The 18,046-nt window shown below is 41.2% G+C and overlaps 2 long non-coding RNA genes across 2 annotated transcripts in view; one reads left to right on the forward strand and one right to left on the reverse strand.

Annotated features, from left to right (window-relative positions):
* Positions 1-1,031: 1,031 nt before the first annotated feature.
* The window catches only part of LOC145546320 (uncharacterized), a 107,158-nt gene continuing 90,143 nt past the window's right edge, over positions 1,032-18,046 (forward strand). Inside the window, exons 1-3 of the long non-coding RNA XR_014082746.1 lie at positions 1,032-1,153; positions 1,262-1,962; positions 15,903-16,026. This is a non-coding gene — a long non-coding RNA (uncharacterized LOC145546320). The remainder of the gene's footprint in view (positions 1,154-1,261; positions 1,963-15,902; positions 16,027-18,046) is intronic.
* Positions 8,786-16,746, reverse strand: LOC145546318 (uncharacterized). Its single transcript, XR_014082745.1, has 4 exons — positions 16,668-16,746; positions 15,934-16,036; positions 10,361-10,614; positions 8,786-9,279 (listed from the first exon to the last, which is right to left on the reverse strand). It is a non-coding gene; the product is annotated as an uncharacterized LOC145546318 (long non-coding RNA).

Genomic DNA, 18,046 nt, shown 5'->3' on the forward strand with positions numbered 1-18,046 from the left:
ACTGCCATAAGGAAGGGGATTCCCCTTGACTAGAAAGCGAAGTGATCCAAGGAGTAAGAGAAAAGGACCCTTCTAGAATAGGGTTGTCATTATATTTTCCCCAATAAAATCATAAAGTGTCACCTAGAGACATTGCATCCAACTTTGTTATGACACCAACTTTTTATTAAATCAGTAAGTTGTGGAGAAACATGTCACCATCAGAAACAGTTTTTGAAGTTGTTTATTTTCCTCTTTCTATTTACCTACTTCTTGAAGCCAATGTACTACATTGTATTTATGTCATTGCTGGGTCAAAGCACATATTTCAATGAAGGAATCATAGGATTTTAAAATCTAGCTCCCAGAGCTTGCCAAGTTTAAACATTTAATTTTTTAAAGAGTGAAAACTCAGACCCAGAGGGACTGAATGCCTAAAAATGACTCAGTCAGGAAGCTGTGGAGCCAGGTCTGGAACCAGGAGTCCTGGCTCCCAGCCTGTTACTTTAAGTGCATCTTTCCATAGATTCACTATGGGCATGGGTGATTCTCATTCGACTGTGGGAATTTATAAAAAATATTTAAGCCAAAGCCACTTTAAAGATGGAGGGTTTATAACGGGAATGTATCCACTAGGCCCACGTTTTAACAACACCTTCTTTCGAAGGGTTGGGACAGCATCTGAAAGCTCTATTTAGAGACTTGGTTACTTTAGAGGGAAAAGCAAAAATCTTAAGAAGTCATGCATAATCCATTTGCCTGGGAACACGAAGGGGACCTGAGAGCAAGCCCTGAAACCTTCGTATTTAAAGCAGTTGTCTGCAGACATAATGCCCTTAGCTTGATCAAAGGGCCAGGCCACACAATCCCAGGAACAGGAAGGCTGACAAGGGGGGAGGGTGCCTTTGTCCTGGAGGACTGAAAGCCTGGAATCCGGATGCCTAAGCAGGCCGGGCCGTGGGCCCTTGCAGGGAGGGGCTGAGGCCCAACCTGTCCCCCAGATTCCTCCCCCTGCCCTCTGCCAGGCCCACACCAAGAAATCCGTCAGTCTCAGAGCCCTGCCCTCTCCTCACCCTGTCTCCTATCACTCTTCTTCAGCATGTTAGTAAAAAGAATTCCTCCAGCCCATAGGCTTTGCTTGAACGATTGCCCTTTCTTGCTGCAATCAGAAAAGGTAAGTACCCCAATTTAACTCTTTCTTAGGTCTTTCTCCCAGCATGCAGTTTCCTAACCAAATATTTCATATATCCTTTGGGTCACATTCTTGACCTTGTTGTTTCAGGTGCCTGATAATTCTGGGCTAATGACTGCTCGGCCAGCACACTGGCGGCCACTCTCCCTTTCCTCCCGGGCCCCTGGGCAGCTTTCCTGGGCCCATTTTTCCTGGCCTCTTCCTGGTGAATCGCTCTCCCCCTGCAGCCTCTCTTTATAAACGTGCCTGCACTGAAGGCTTACACCTCGTATTCCTGCTCCTCGTGCCTTTGGCCTATTCATTATTTAATTTTTCTTTCAGACCCCTGCCTGTCAGGTAACATCTGCATGCTGTGATTGTTTTCATTTTTCCAAGTCTCCAAACACCCATCAAGGACAGCTTTGAGGATAAGCTTTTAATAAGGTGTAACACTTCCCTTGCGCCTGCGCAGACAGACACACAGAAGCACATTAGAAAAATGCGCTTCGGACCCACCCACATTCTTCAAAGCACAGAATTTCACTGATGAAGGGGCTCTAGGCACTGCCCTTTGACCCTATCAGCAACACCACCTTCATACCCGCTCTCCTGGTTTGCAAGTTGTTGGGAAGGGCCTTTATTTTTCTCCAGTTACTCAAACATATACACAGAAAGTAACTTCTGGTTACTTAGTGAGGGCCCCAAACCTAGTGGTTGTAAGAAGTGGTCCTTGTAAGAAGAGGACGCAGGCATGTACAGAGGAAAATCATGAGAAGACGTGGAGAAAAGAAGATGGCCATCTGCAAGCCAAGGTGGGAGACTTTGGATGAAACCAGCCCTGCAGACACCTTAATCTCAGATTTCTGGCCTCCTGGTCTGTGAGAAAATTAATTTCCTTTGTTTAAGCCACCCAGACTGTGGTCCTTTGTTATAGCAGCCCTAGAAAACGAATACAAGCTTTAATATTCAAATGGTGTTAGTTCTAGATGGAAAATGAAATTAATCAAAGAGCAATTTCTGGGCAGGAAGTGGTTCTTCTGTCCCTGTATGGGTTTCTAGGGATGGAATTCTTGTTTGTTGACAAGCAGTAGATATTCAGCATGTGTTTATTGGGCACCTAGCACATGCCCGGCAGTGGGCAGAGACTCAGAAGTCAATGACTTTGTCTAGATTCTAGATGAGATTAGCATCTCACTTTGGCAATGGATGTGTGTTGATGTGGAGTCCCAAAGACACCTCCTCCCTAGGGCCTAATGGGTGCATTGTAACAAGGTTTTTCTTCTTTGGTTGCTAGACTGTTTGCTAGAGTATTGCTGTTGTTCAGTCGCTAAGTTGTGTCCGACTCTTTGAGATGCCATAGACTGCAGCACACCAGGCCTCCCTGTCCCTCACCATCTCCTGGAGTTCACCCAAGTTGATGTCCATTGAATTGGTGATGCCATTCAACCATCTCCTCCTCTGCTGCCCTCTTCTCCTTCTGCTGTCAATCTTTCCTAGCATCAGGGTCTTTTCCAATGAGTTGGCTCTTTGAATCAGGTGGCCAAAGTATGGGAGATCTAGCTTTTGCATAAGTCCTTCCAATGAGTATTCAGGGTTGACTTCCCTTAGGGTTGACTGGTTTGATCTCCTTACTGTCCTAAAGTATTAAGTGAAACTATATAAAATTGTTTTTTTGGTTTTTTTTTTACATAGGTTAAAAAGTCCTACTAAATACGAGTTTCCTAGATTGCATTCTGGAACAGAAAAAAGAGAATAGTGAAAAAAATTATGAAATCCAAATAAAATAGTTTGGTTAGTAGTAACGTACTAATATTAATTTTGTAGTATGCCAAATGTGCCATGCTTATGTAATCTGTTAACATTAAGGGAAACAGTGGGTATATACAGAATACTTTCAGACACTTTTTGCAGCTTTTCTATAAATTTTTTTCCAAAATAGAAGTTCATTTTTAAAAATATTTGAATATTAACCATTTTACATAGTTTAATAAAGTCTGTGAAGTTGCTCAGTCGTGTCCAACTCTTTGCAATCCCATGGACTGTAGACTACCAGGCTCCTCCATCCACGGAATTTTCCAGGCAAGAGTATTGGAGTGGGCTGCCATTTCCTTCTCCAGGGGATCTTCCCAACCCAGGGATCGAACCCAGATCTCTCGCATTACAGGCAGATGCTTTACCATCTGAGCTACCGGGGAAGCCCCTAATAAAGTCTAGAGGCCTTGAATATAAAGTAGACTGCTGATTCAATCTCTTAATTATACAGTAATGAGATTTATGTTTGAAATTTAAGTTTTACCTATAGTTGTTTTAAAATGATTGACTAAGTATTTGTACCCTGGATGTCTGGTCAGTCTAGGTAAGAGAACTACATAAGCTGACCTTCAAAGACAGAGAACCCAATGGCCACTACCGAGGGACAGTGTTGAGCAAGACCTGCTGTTCAACTTCTCTGTTCTCTCTGATTGTCTGAGAAAAAAAAACCAATTTCTTGAGGACTCTATGCTACAGGAATGACTGAGTCTCTCTGCTCTTCTTGGCAGTCAGTGGGCACCCAACATGGCCTCATTCAAAGAGAGAATATCACTTTCAACTCCCTTCTTCAGCTGAGATCCTGTTTTTATTTCCCATCAGGTCATGAGAAGACCGAGGATTGTGCTATACCCCTTTATGGCGAGTCTAGATTCTCCTTTAGAGGAAAAAAGAAAATTTATCCTTAATCAGACCAATACCACATGAAATACTTGTTTTGTTCAGCTTGCAAGAATTTAAAATTTTTATGAATTATTTACTACACTTTTAAATTGGGAAGCCTCACAAAAATATCTGGATATTAGTATTTTCTTGAACAATCATAAATTCTAGCAACAGAGACCTGTATTCCTACATGGGAAAGATTGGCTGGAGCCAAGGAACCACTGTGCCCTTTCAGGGGCAATATGCCCTCCATGTCCCATAATCCCCACACGGCTCTTTCTATTCATATATGCTACTTGCCCATGGCTTTAAGCATTTGAGCTTACAACCTAGACCAGTGTTTTTCAAACTACAGATTATGACCCCTTTGTGAGTCATGAAATCAGTGTAGTAGATAGCCAACACTAAAGGAAGGAAAAGGGGAAGGAAGGGAATGAGAAAGAAGAGGAAGAGGAAGAAATACAAGCTATCAGAATTTACCACCTGCAGTAAGGGTTTGTTGTATTGGATGAAATTTTGTTTCTATTGTTTTGTGTGTTGCTTGCACTTAGATTGTATTAGAAAATGTATTTCTCCCTATGAGTTGCAATAACGTGTTTGAAAGCCAAGACTAACGAAAATTTAAATAATCCAACTTTTTGGTTAAACATTTAGTTTGCTATATTAGCTTACTCTTTATGTTTTGTTTTTCCTTAAATTACCTGAATACATCAGGAGTGGGGCTTTATTTGTTATACAATCATAGCTACAGAATTCAAACCAACATGATAATATCAGTTCAGTTCAGTTGCTGAGTCATGTCTGACTCTTTGTGACCTCATGGACTGCAGCACGCCAGGCTTCCCTGTCCATCACCAACTCCCAAAGCTTGCTCAAACTCATGTCCATTGAGTTGGTGATGCCATCCAACTATCTTATCCTCTATCGTCCCTTTCTCCTCCTGCCTTCAATCTTGCCCAACATCAGGATCTTTTTCAACGAGTCAGTTCTTCGTATCAGGTGGCCAAAGTATTAGAGTTTCAGCTTCAGCATCAGTCCTTCCAATGAATACTGAGGACTGGTTTCCTTTAGGATTGACTGGTTGGATCTCCTTGCAGTCCATGGGACTCTCAAGAGTCTTCTCCAACACCACAGTTCAAAAGCATTAATTGTTCAGTGCTCGGCTTTCTTTATAGTCCAACTCTCACATTCATACATGACTACTAGAAAAACCATAGCTTTGACTAGATAGATCTTTGTTGGCAAAGTAATGTCTCTGCTTTTTAATATGCTGTCTAGGTTGCTCATAGCTTTTCTTCCAAGGAGCATGCATCTTTTAATTTTATGGTTGCATTCACCATCTGCAATGATTTTGGAGCCCAAGAAAATAAAGTCTGTCACTGTTTCCATTGTTTCCCCATTTATTTGCCATGAAGTGATGAGACCAGATGCCGCAACCTTAGTTTTTTGAATGTTGAGTTTTATAACGTGGATTTCTATGAATGCTTATAAAAGATCTGTAATAAAGGAGTAAAGCATCTAGTTGAAATTGAAGAAGAGGTCAATCTCCTTGGTATTTTTAAGACTTAATGATCTAAGACCTATGATCCACTAGATTGCATAGTTGCAAGTTAAATCATATTAAATAATAATTAAGCTTATTTACATAGATTTTGGGGGCTCCCCAGGTGGCACTAGTGGTAAAGAACGTGCCTGCTAATGCAGGAGACATAATGCAGGTTCAATCCCTGGGTCAGGAGCATCCCCTGGAAGAGGGCATGGCAACCCACTCCAGTATTCTTGCCTGGGAAATTCCATGGACAGAGGAGGCTGGTGGGCTACAGTCCCTGGGGTTGCAAAGAGTCAGACACGACTGAAGCACACACACATCAGTTTTTAGAGCAACTAATACTTTAGACTTTATCAGCACCACACAATAGAACTTCTGTCAGTGGAAAATTCTATATCTGCATTATACACTCTAGAAACAGCTAGCCACACATGGGTCTTTATTATTCAAAAATGTACTGGTGTGACTGAGAACCTGGATTTTTAATTTTAATCAACTTAAATATAAGTAGCCACATGTGTGTGTTGGACAGCATAGCTCTAGACTTTAGAATGTGTGTCTTGAAAGAAGGTTGGCTCTTTTTCATTTTCCACACTGGAATATCCATTGGCCTGATAGAATCATCTAATTCAGGCATTGAACCCTAAAGAGTAAGGCAGGCTGCCGTTCAATCTGCTCAGAACAGTTTACTTTTTTGGGTCCAGATCATTGCTAGAAACAAATTTATCCAGCTTCTACATGTGAACCCTCTAAGTTCTTTTATTGTTGTTCTTTTTTATTTACTTATTTTTAATTGGACTATAATTGCTTTTAATGTTATATTAGTTTCTGCTGTACAGCAATGTGAATCAGCTATATGTATACATATATTCCCTCCCTCCTGAGCCTCCCACCCCACCACCAGGTTCTTATCCCCACTGATTTGGGGATAAGATTTTTGCTTATTTTTTCTGATTTTTTTTTTTTTTCTGATTTTTATTTTTTATTTTTACTGATTTTTGCTTTTTCAAATTAAAAATTGCTTAAAGAAGATTGTGTGATTTTTTAACTTATAGACAAAAATATAATAACTATTACTTAATAATTGCAATAGTAATAATAAAAATAATAAATAGTAACAACAATAGCAGCCACTTATTAAGTGCTTACTGTTTACCTGGTACTGTGAGAAGCACTTTGTATACCTTATTCCACTTATTCACATTAATCCCATGAGGGAGCATTATCCTATATGAAGAAACTGATGCTTGTGAAGGTTATGTAATTTACAAGGTCACACAAGTATGAGTGAATGAGGCATAAAGTGACTCTGGTTCTGTCTGGCTACAAACCCCTTACTGTAACCACTGTGCTATCCCAGAGGATGCTGATAAACTGTGTTTTTCATCAGCCCATTATTTCCTTGGTAAAAATCTATCTGACATAAATTATTAATGGCAGTGCTAGACCAAGGCCTACCTCTTATGATTTCAAGGCATGTGCTCTCCACTGCAATCCCCTTATCATAGAAGCTGTTTTGGCCATACTGCAGGAATTGGCCTGTATGTGACACTAAGACAAGCATTTTTTAAATTTGAGGGCCCATTTCCTCTTTAATATTAAAAATTACATCTTGCCCTATTGCTCTGAAGAGGGCTTCCCTGGTGGCTCAGACAGTAGAGTCTGTCTGGAATGTGGGAGACCCGGATTCGATCCCTGAGTTGGGAAGATCCCCTGGAAAAGGGAATGGTAAACCCACTCCAGTAGTCTTTCCTGGAGAATTCCATGGACAGAAGAGCCTGGTGAGCTACTGTCCATGGGGTCACAAAGAGCCAGACACACTGAGCTATTAACACACACATACATTGGTATAAAGACAAATATATTAATAATCTATGTTAAACCATTTTCTTCTACCTGAAAGTCTTTTTCTTTGTGATTTTAAAAGAAATGGAAACATTTTATGAGCCCTGTGGTAGGTAGAATAATAACCCCCTCAAAGATGTCCATACCCTAATCTCAGAACCTGAGGATTATGTTACTTTTATGTGAATATGTTACTTTTATGGCCAAAGGAACATTGCAGCCGTGATTAAGTTAAGAATCTTGAGATGGAAAGATTATCTTGGACTATTGGAGTGGACTGTGTAGAACCCCAAGGGTCCTAAAAGGAGAGTCAGAGAAGGAAATGGGATGACAGAAGCAGCATGTTAGAGGGATGCAACTTGAGCGAGACTTGACTGGCTTTGAAGATGGAAGGGGCCACCAGTGAAATTAGGCAGGCAGCGGTGTCTGGCACCACTGCTGTGTGACGCAGGAAAGACAGAGATTGGGAGAATTTTTTTCACACTTCCAAGAAATCGCAGGATTCAAAGTGATTGTGGAAGAGACTTCAAGCCCAACTAATGGATGCCCCCCCTTTTGTTTTTCCCTCAATGAAATTGTTGGCTGGGATCGTTTACTTTCACCAGAGTTGGTGATTGTGACATTCTGCAGAAACTATCAATACATTTGGGAGAGAATGAGCAGCATCTGGGGAAAGGGCCTGAATGAGGAAAGAAATAGAGACCAAGAAGGGAGAGGAAGTGGAAAGGGGCAAGGGCACTAATGGGCCTAAGGATGTCAACAGGGAGAGAGAGAGAGAGAGTTATAGAAGAGAGGAAGGGAGGAAGAAAGGGGAGGAAAAAAGGAAAGAAGGAAGCAATCTGGGATGTGAAGGGACCCAGGAGGAAAGGTGGGGAAAGGAAAGAGACAAAAGCAAAGCAAGTAGTGAGCCTAAAGCTGAACTCCCTTTCTTTCCATAGCTGACAGTGAGTCGAGTTGAACTTCACAGGCCAGAAGCCATCTGCGGCATCAGCCCGTCCCACACCACTGCCGTGGGCAGTGGGGCCGCGCTTGCCGGTCAGGGCAGAATGCAGCTGGAGACACCAAGGAACTCCCATATGGTCAGAGGCTCTGCTCTCTTTACACAAAGCTGCTATTGACATCAGAGTGGCTCCCTGTGACCCATGGTGTTCACTGTTCAAGCTCAGAGGTCTCTCTTTCAGTCCCAGGCCATTTTTGTAACTGTTTAAACCAGTCATCTTTAGGGAAGTAGACCCTATGCCCAGATTTGTAACGATTTCTATGTTTTCCAGGGTGTGGGTTTTATTTAGTTTAACGCCAATAGTCAGTTGGTTCTGGGTGATCTTTTCACCTCTTGGTGTTACTTAAAAAGAAGTTTTTTTAAAGAGGAGATATTTCTTTATATGTATATATGTATGCATATGTTGAATATGGAAACATTTTGTGGGTACATACACATATACCGTATACATACATCCATCCAACATAAGGCTTCCATATACAGTTTCTCAGAAAGCAAGAACAAAGCATTGCAGGGTATTTTTGAACAATCCAGAGTCCCTCTTTCATGTCTATTTTTATTATCTTAGAGAGCATGTCTTGCAGTGAGATACATTTCTTAGCTCTCTAGATGACTTGCTGGGACCACACTTAGATAGGCCCCTCTTATGGTTTTTAATTTTACCCCTTTCAGTAGACTTTTGCACATATAATCATTCATTTCTGTAAGCTCTATCCCAGGAATTTTTTTTAAAACAAATTTTGCCCGTGTGGCTTTTAATTGTCCTCCCAAATTGTGTCTGGTATGCCGATGTCCTCCCCACTTCCCCTAGGTTTAGGTTTTTAGCTTTCTCAGTTCTTTCTTCCCCGGCTGACACTGGGTGGTCTCTCTGCCTTGTCTGGTCTTCAGGTATCACGAACAGCTCTGTTTTATGTTTTTCACACAGTTCACTTTTCCGTCTTGGCTTAGGGACTGAGATATTATTCCTTGTTCTTCTTTCTTAATGGCTTGTAATTTTTCACAGAGGATGACATTTAAGCTTTGTCACCTTGGGTATCAAATCTGTGCATAGATAAACAAACAGGACAGCAGTTACATAACTTATTCAGTCTCTCTCTCTCTTTTTTTTTTTTAATATTTCTCCTGCCCTGAAGTTAGGGGACAGAAGAGTCGATATATTTTAATCTTCTCTTAGATGATTTATTTAACAAGTGCTTATATTGTCCCTACCATATACCAGGCACTAGGGTTCAATGCTTTCCAAATATGAGCCAATTTCATCCCCAGAACAACCTCCTGAGGATGGTGCTGAGATTCTTCATGTTATGTAGTTGGGGAAATGGTAGCACTAAGACCTAAGCTACTTGTACAAAATCACATGTCTGATAAGCAGCAGGGTCGGGATTCAAATCCAGACATTCAGATCCTGTATCCAGACTCTTAACCACTACATTATGGGGGAAAAATGGGGCATGAATTTCTTGTTTTAAGGCTTTCTGGTTAAGAATCCACCTGCCAATTCCCTGCAGGGGACATGGGTTCGATCCCTGGCTGGGGAAGATTCCACATGCCTCAGAGCAACTACGCCCATGCACCACAACTACTGAGGCCATGCTCTGCAACAAGAGAAGCCTGCAATGAGAAGCCTGTGCACCACAGCTAGAGAGTAGCCCCATTTGCTGCAACTAGAGAAAGCTTGTCTGAAGCAACGAAGACTCGACACAGCCAAAATAAATAAATTGATTAATTAAAAAGAAAAGACTTCCTAATGAGTCAGTTCAGTTTTTCCGGGACTAACATCAATTTTTGAGTCTACATTAGACACAAATGCTTTTCTTTCTTTTTTCAAAATACTTTAGGAAAAGTATTACAGCTCATAGCAAATGCATGCAGAGTCCTATAATTCTGTGCAGGTATTTTATTTGCATCTTTCCCTTTTGAAGTCAGATGGGCTGAGTTCATTGTTCTAGAAAATCTGATGGCATCTGTGCCTCTTTTCACCATATTACTGCTCTCCCTTCCATCTCATCGCTTTTCATAAGTTTTTTCATCAACACACAAGGCATGATTTATGTTTTGAGAGCCACACCCTTTTCAACAAAGTGTACACAGATGCTATATATAAATGAAAAGTGACCTTTACCCATGAAAAGAATTTTGATGAATCGCAGGAAGTAATATACTGTGAAGGGAAAATACTTGTTTGATCTTTTTCTTTTTCTTTTTTTTTTTAATGTAAATCACTTCCCATGAAGAACAATCTGAGTGTAATGAGGTTCTTTAAGTGGAGATTACAAAGACCCCCAGCATATTAGAGAATAATTTCATTTGTGCTGGTCTCTGACTTGCTGCTACTAATGCGGTGTGCATATCAGGGAGGCAGGAAGAAGTTGAGGGCTGTTGAAGGAAATGATAAAAAGCATTTAGATTGGTCAATGACTATTTCTTGGTTACAAAACATGGGCTGGACTCTCCATAGCAATGTTTTCAGACTATGGACTGGGACCCATTAGTGGACTCTATGGTCAGTGCTAAAAGAAATTTTAAAAATTAAAAGAGAAGAATAGAAAATATCAGAATGTATGACACAGAATAACAACAGATACAGTTTTGTGAAACTTTTCTAAATGTGTGTGTATACAGAATGTCTATAATAAGCTGCAATGTAAACTATATCTCTTACTATGCATTACGTTCAAAAAGTGTTTGAAAAATACTGCTCTGTAGAATTGAAGTAGCCAAAGGCTTTTTCTCTACCTTCTGAGAACATACACTACAAGACAGACTGAACTTTTTTGATGTTCTAAAGGTGTTAGGGGAATTCTATACAGGTGTTTCTGCAGGGAGTATTAGGAGAGAGGAATTGTAATAGGAGTAAGTGGCTCACTCTTCTTGTTAGTGAGGGTGCGTTTCTGAGGTGAGGTCAAAGAAGCATTCTGAAGAGGGAGGTCAGAGGTCTAAGGAGATATGAAACGGTGGCTCTTCCAACCTGACAGGCTGGGAGAAGAAAATCCAAGTTGCAAATGGCTGATGAAGGTAGACTGTGGAAATGTTTTCCTGGTAGGATCGAAGGAGCAGGATCCAGGAGAGAACAAGATGAGGAGAGTGGACCTATAATTACAAGCTAGATGTGTATTGGCCAAAACTGAACCATAGATGTTTGCTTAGACTAGTCTGCTGTTTTTAAAATTAATGTGTTCCCACAAAGGTTGGGATTTCCGGTTTCTCTAGAAAAAGAAGAAGACCTGGCTCCCCTGAGTCTGTACTCCTACATGGGAGTAGTTGGCTGGTGCTGACAAGCAGGGGCTCCCTGGGTGCTGTCCCACGGGGTTGCCTCTAGCACATTCAGCTCTTAAAATTGAAATTAAATTGAAAGTTCAGTTTCAAGTAGCCACATATCAAGTGTTTGATAGCCACATGTAACTGATGTCTACCATATTGGTCAGTACAGGTATAGACCATTTTTATCATCACAAAATTTCTATTGGACAGTGTTGCTTTTAGATCCTGTGTCCCCACTAGTCACTGCTTTCCCCCCTTAGGGTAGCCCCACTCCTTTCTGCTGTCTGCCTCACTCTTCAGGCATTTCTATTTGCAACTCCGTAACACAATACTTATGTTAGGTTGGCTGAAAAACTCTTGTCAGTAAATCGTGGGAATTGAAACCTATCCCAGTTGATCACTGACTCACTGAAGTATCTTGAATTGAGTGTGTGTGTGAGTGTGTGTGTGTGTGTTCTTTGCAAAGGAAGGAGTAACATGAAAATGACAGAGACTGTGTATGTGTAAACAGCATCTTATAGAGTTACTTGTATAGAAGAGTGGGTTTCAGTTAGAGTTCTTCATTAGAGGGAAAAACTGTAGAAAAATAAAACTAATTTTCTGTCATCTGCAACTGTGAATATACAATGAGGTGGGTGGTCAGGGCAGAACCAAAACGATCAAACTTGGTGAGAGTAACTAACAATAAAGCAATGAATAACTTTCCAGATAAAAATTAGCATCTCATTAGGATGTGGGTAGATAGAGTACCTTCTGACTCTCTCCAGATATCACAGGACATGAGGGAGACCTGACAGTGACTGAGTTTATCTGATCAACATAGAAGGCTAACTGAGGTAAATCAGACCTGAGAGAATTGTTTGGCTTTTGTCGTGGTTAGCTGACAATTCTAAATTAACCAGCTCAGCTTAAATATCCACATTATTTATGCAGGCACAGTCATTAAATATTCACCTTTGAGCTCAGTAACACACACACACACACACACACACACACGCTCATATCCTTTAATTTCCCAATGCTGTTCCCAAGAACAGAAGAGGGCAGAAGGCTTTTAGCGTCATTATATGTTAACAAATTTGGAATTGTATTTTAGCAAACTTTAGCTATTTCTTCTATCTTGATTGCCTTGTCTTAAGCTCTTTTCCTGTGGAAGTGGGTAGAAAATATGAAAGAACCCTGAAATTCTTTGGGCAGTGAGAAAATTTTGTTTTTCAACCTGCGTTTGTTCCCTGGCATCACTACCGACATTTCCCCAGGTTCACATATGAGAATAATTATTCCTCACTTCAGGAAATCCGTTTTTAAAAAGTCCATTTGACTTCAAAGGATCCAGCACCCTTACTAGGGTCAGCTCAGCCAAGGAGACAGCTGGCAGGAGCCCTCGCCCGGGGCAAAACCGGACTTTCCTGGCTCCTTATCTCTTGGAACTTGTGCTGGAGTCCTGGGAGTAGGAGCTGTGTCCACCCAATATAGGAATGCCTGTCCCTAAGGGCTGAGAGTAGGGGACAGCTCTGTCTTTCCTGGAGTCAAGACTAACTTCTCCAAACCTCAGTGCCTTTTATGGGGGCGGTAAAAGGGCCCAGCACAGGGTCAGGGCAACTGCCATCCTTTCAGGATATGTGACCTTAGGCGAGTCTTTTAGCATCTATGAGTTTCTGTTTATTCAGGTGTATAGAAGCATTCAACTGAATCAGTCTCCCTTTTGATAAATATAAAAATCTCATGTCCTTATTGGATCTACATCACGGTCACTGCAAAATCAAACTTTCTCCTAAATCATCAATAGAATTGGGATCAATGTTATACTTTGGTGAATAAAACAGAAAATGTTCACATTTGCACATATAGTAGGAGTTAACTCTACTTAAGGGCCTCACACAGCACTTCTCAAATCAGAGAATCATTTGGGGAGGCTCATTTAAAATGCAGACTCCTGGGACTTCCCTGGTGGTCCAGTGGTTAAGACTCTGAAGTTCTACTACAGGGGCTGGGAGTTCAATCCCTGGTTGGGGAACTAGGGCCAAAATACAAGTAAATTTTTAAAAATGCAAATTCCTGAGATTCTATAGCAGGTTTGGGGAGATGCTAGGAATCACATGAAATATCACACCAGGTGATTCAGTGTCCAGAGGGGATATTTAGAGGAATCTTGGCACTGGCTCTAAGTTTCCAGATATAGAGAAACCATGTCAGTCATGTTCAGCACAGAATTCCAGTGCACCCCATGCCTTGTAGGGAACTCAATGTTGGCCATCTGCCTTGTTAATTTAATCCCTCTAATACTTTTTGGTAACATCCAAGAAGAACATGTCAAGTTTCTTTTGAGAGCAGATATTTTTACCTGATTTGTTCACAGTTGTAGGTTCAGCAGGGAAGATATGCCTGGCACACTGAAGTCGCTTAATAAACATTTATTTAGAGACTAGATGGCTCTCTATTACACAATGATTAGAATTGCTCTTCATTTTCCAATTATGAAATTATACGTTAGAAAATGCCTGCTGCCTCCGGACGGTAACTGTGGCCTCTCCATCACCCAAACCCAGTGAGAATTTACAACCCAACTGTCTCCCCATCGAGGGTGGAGGGATTTAAGAGCAGCATCTCAGTGATGCTCCTGGAGCCCCAGCTCAGCCTTCCTTCTTGAAGAAGCCATTGCGTGGGAACCCTACATCAACCCCCTCCACTCCCCTCTCCCGCCCATCATCACTACCCTCCAGTGGCCATCCTCAAAGCATACAGCTGCACCTGACCTCACACTGCAGCACTGTAATCAACGAAGCTCAAAAACTGCCCAAGGAAGGACACCCTGGGATAATGAGCAGTCCCCCTGCCACCACTCCTGTGTGGCCGACCACCACTCTGTTATCAACACCGGCTGGCCCGCCTGCCCACCCCCACTCTCCAGGGGAGCAATTCCGGCTCCTGCGTCTGTGTTCTCATCAACAAGCACAGTGCCCAGTGAAGGATGAAGGAAGACCAAGGTGGGGACCACAGGAAGGTAGAAGGGCAGGAAGCGGGGGGCTGCTTGCCCCGGCAGGTTCAGAGGACACTTCCTCAGAGTGATCCTCCTGCCTTGAACTAAGCTTGTCCACTCCTATTATTTTCCCAGCACCTCCCATTCTTTTCTATCACCGCACAGTTAGCAACTGTTAACTGTACATTTACTAGATTCCCTTCTTATTTATCATCTGTCTTTCCAACTAGATTGTAAAATCCATGGGGCAAACCCATATCTATTCTATGCTCTACTCAGAATCTCAAAAAAAAAAAAAGCTTATAGGTGTCCAAAACATATGTATTGAATGAAGGAGAAAGGACACCTAGTAATTTCCTGAAGCTATTCTGATCGATCCCTGCTCCAGGCAGGGAGTCTTGCTTCCTTCAGTTAGTCTTCCCCTCCACTCCTACCCTAGATCCCCCAACAGTGAGCAAACTTCCACACCAGAGTGTGGGAGTGACTCTGATTGGTTATTTTGCAGAGTGTAGGAGTGACAGTTTTGATTCTTTATTTCCTGGGGACACCTATCAATTGATACAAATAGTTTGCTGGTTGACACAGTGTCTTTAAAAATGACACGGTACTACTGTATCAATAGAGATGGTCTTATCTTGACATTCATTTTTAAATGAATAAATCATAACAATAGCTCCCATTTTTGAGCATTTACTCTGTGCCAAGTGTATAATGATATCCACTATTTATGGAGCATATGTGCCAAAAGCATTTAAAATATATCACTTCATTGAAGTCTTACAAAACCAAAGACAGGTGCTATTATTGTCTTCATATTATAGCTAAGAGCTTGGATAAGTTAAGTCTTTTGCCCAGGGTCACACAAGTAGTAAGTGGTCAAGAAAGACCATCTTTCTCTCTTGCTGTCAGACTTCCAAATCCATGATCCATCTTCTGCTATTTGCTCTGAAATCTGCTTTGAGGAAGAGGAAGAGGTCTACTCATCCCCAGTGGATATGATGAACAGAGGACATGAGGGAGGGACCGGGTAAGGAAAGGAAGAGAAGGCAGATTCCTACTTGGGCAGGAACTGTAATCTCCCCTTCATGAGAAAAAGGAAAGCTTCAGATCAGTTGAGGGACTCATTCCAATGGGCCAGGGTGGTAGGAGAAGTTTTTGTTTTATTTATTTTTTGAAAGATTATTTGTGTGTGTGTGTTCATACCATTTTTCAAGTCTGTATTGAATTTGTTACAATATTGTTTCTGTTTAATGTTTTGGTGTTTGGGCCTCAAGAGATGTGGGATCTTAGCTGCCTGACTAGGGATTGAACTTGCATCCCCTACATTGGAAGGTGAAGTCTTAACCACTGGACCACCAGGGAAGTCCAAGAAGAAGTTCAAAGGTACAGATTCAGTCTTTCTGAGGCTCTGCTTTCCCCTTAGGTTTGCCCAAGCGTGAACCCTGTTGCCTTACTCCAGTATCAGACGCTTTAGGGACAACAGTGGGCCCATTTCTTCTTGTGCTTCATCCATCCTTAACAGGAGCACCCTACAGCATTGTGGCTGGGTAAGTGACTCTGCTTAGCAAGTGAACAAGAAATATTACAATTCTGACGCTGTCTTCTCCTAAAGTTTTCACTGTGTCTCAAGGAAAGTGGCTGTTTCCAAACATGTCACAGAACACACAGCCTCAGCAATGCTTTTGTTTATCAGAAACTGTGGAGGTGAGGCACCAGTGTTAGTTATGTGTTTGACTTTGCAGTTATACTTGAAGCATTAAAATATGGAAATTTTACATGTCTTTTTCTCCTTCCCATCTTCCTACCCTCCAACCTTCCTTCTTTCTTCCCTTTCTTACTCCCATTCTTCCTTCCTTCCTTCTTTCCTTTTTTTAAAAACAGAAAACATCAAAAGTTAGATGTAGTTTGAAGACTAACTTTGAACTGTCTTGACCTATTGAAAATAGTCATTATGAAATTATGGATTCAACTATGCATTGATGAAACTTTTGACAAGTACGTTTGTTGAACATAATTCTAGATGCATTGATTTCTTACCAGGTGTTTTGGCTTAGTGTCTAAGATAGAGTTCTGATGGTCTCTCAGAACTGTTCTAGAAAGTTTTGTCTTAGTCACTGGGTTGCTATAATGGAATATACACTGAGCCATAGACTGAGTGGCTTATAAACAACAAGTATTTGTTCCTCACAGTTCTGAAGGCTGAGAAGTCCAGGGGTTTGGCCGATACAGCGTCTGGTGAGGACCCACTTTCTGGTTCATAGACAGCTGTCTTTTCCTTGTGTTCTTACCTGGCAGAGCAGCAAGGGAGCGCTCATGGGTCTGTATTATGAGGGCACTAATCTCATTCATGAGGGTCCTACTCTCATGACCTAATCACCTCCCAAAGGCCCCACCTCCAAATACCATCACTTTGGGAAGTAAATTTTAAGATATGAATTTCCAGAGAGATAAAAACTTTCAGTGTATGGCAAGTTCCTTCTCAATAGTTTAACTTTTTACTGTCTCTGGTGGCTCAGATGGTAAAGAATCCACCTGCAATGCAGGAGACCTGGGTTCTATCCATGGGTTGGAAAGATGCCCTGGAGAAGGGAATGGTTACCCACTCTAATAGTCTTGCCTGGAGAATTTCATGGGCAGAAGAGGTTGGCATACAATCCATTAGGTTGCAAAACAACTAACTTAACTGTTTCTTCAGAAAGTCGAATTTTCAGATTGAAAGTCTTATTCTACTGCTCAAATTCCAGAGGAAACTCAAACTGTGTAAGAGAAACAGCAGGAAAAGCAGGCCACCTGGATCTGTGAATTTCAAGCTATTTCTGCAGGCCCCATCCCCTACCCCATCTTCCAAACCCAGATTTTTCACTACTATGTCACCAAAAGTACAGGCAATCAGTCAGTGAGTTTTCTGTCTTACAGGCTTAATCTGGGAGCCTGAGACCACCTGACTTTTAATTAGCAGCTAGCAAGGGAAATAAAAAGGGAAATAAATATTAATAACATCTATTTTATAAAACATTCAATTTTGTTCACATGAATACTAATCAAAGCCTGCATAAAATTGTAGCACATCATGTTTGAGGAAAAGATGTGAGTTATAATAGATCCTATTTCCATAATTCTAACATGCTGTAATTTCCATCTGATGAAATGTAGCTATGAAATTAAAAGTGCCATTTTATGTGTGAAAGTTCTAAACCTGGACTAAAAGTGGAGGAAGATATTTTTTAGAGTTTTGAAAAAGAGTATAGAAAAATGATAGAAATATAAAATGTTCTTTTGAAATTTATTAACAATTTAGGAGAAATAGTAAGAAAAGTAGTCAAAACTTTATATGATTGCTAAGAGGGGGATAAAAGTCTTTAAAAATGTTATATTCTCAGCCCCTAGAATAGGACCTGGCAAATAGTAGAGCCTCCATATCTTTTTTTTTAATGATTTTTTCAGAGCAAGTTGGGGAAGAAGGCAGGAGGAAAAGGCAGAGCAGTCTAAGAACCATATTTCATGAGAACCATTTTTCAAGAGGGAAGTGGTGTGAGGATCTGAGGGGGTATAATAGTTGGACCACAA

This window comes from Giraffa tippelskirchi, chromosome 1, assembly GCF_054371585.1.
Source record: "Giraffa tippelskirchi isolate mGirTip1 chromosome 1, T2T-mGirTip1v1.2.pri, whole genome shotgun sequence".
NCBI classification, from domain to species: Eukaryota; Metazoa; Chordata; class Mammalia; order Artiodactyla; family Giraffidae; genus Giraffa; species Giraffa tippelskirchi.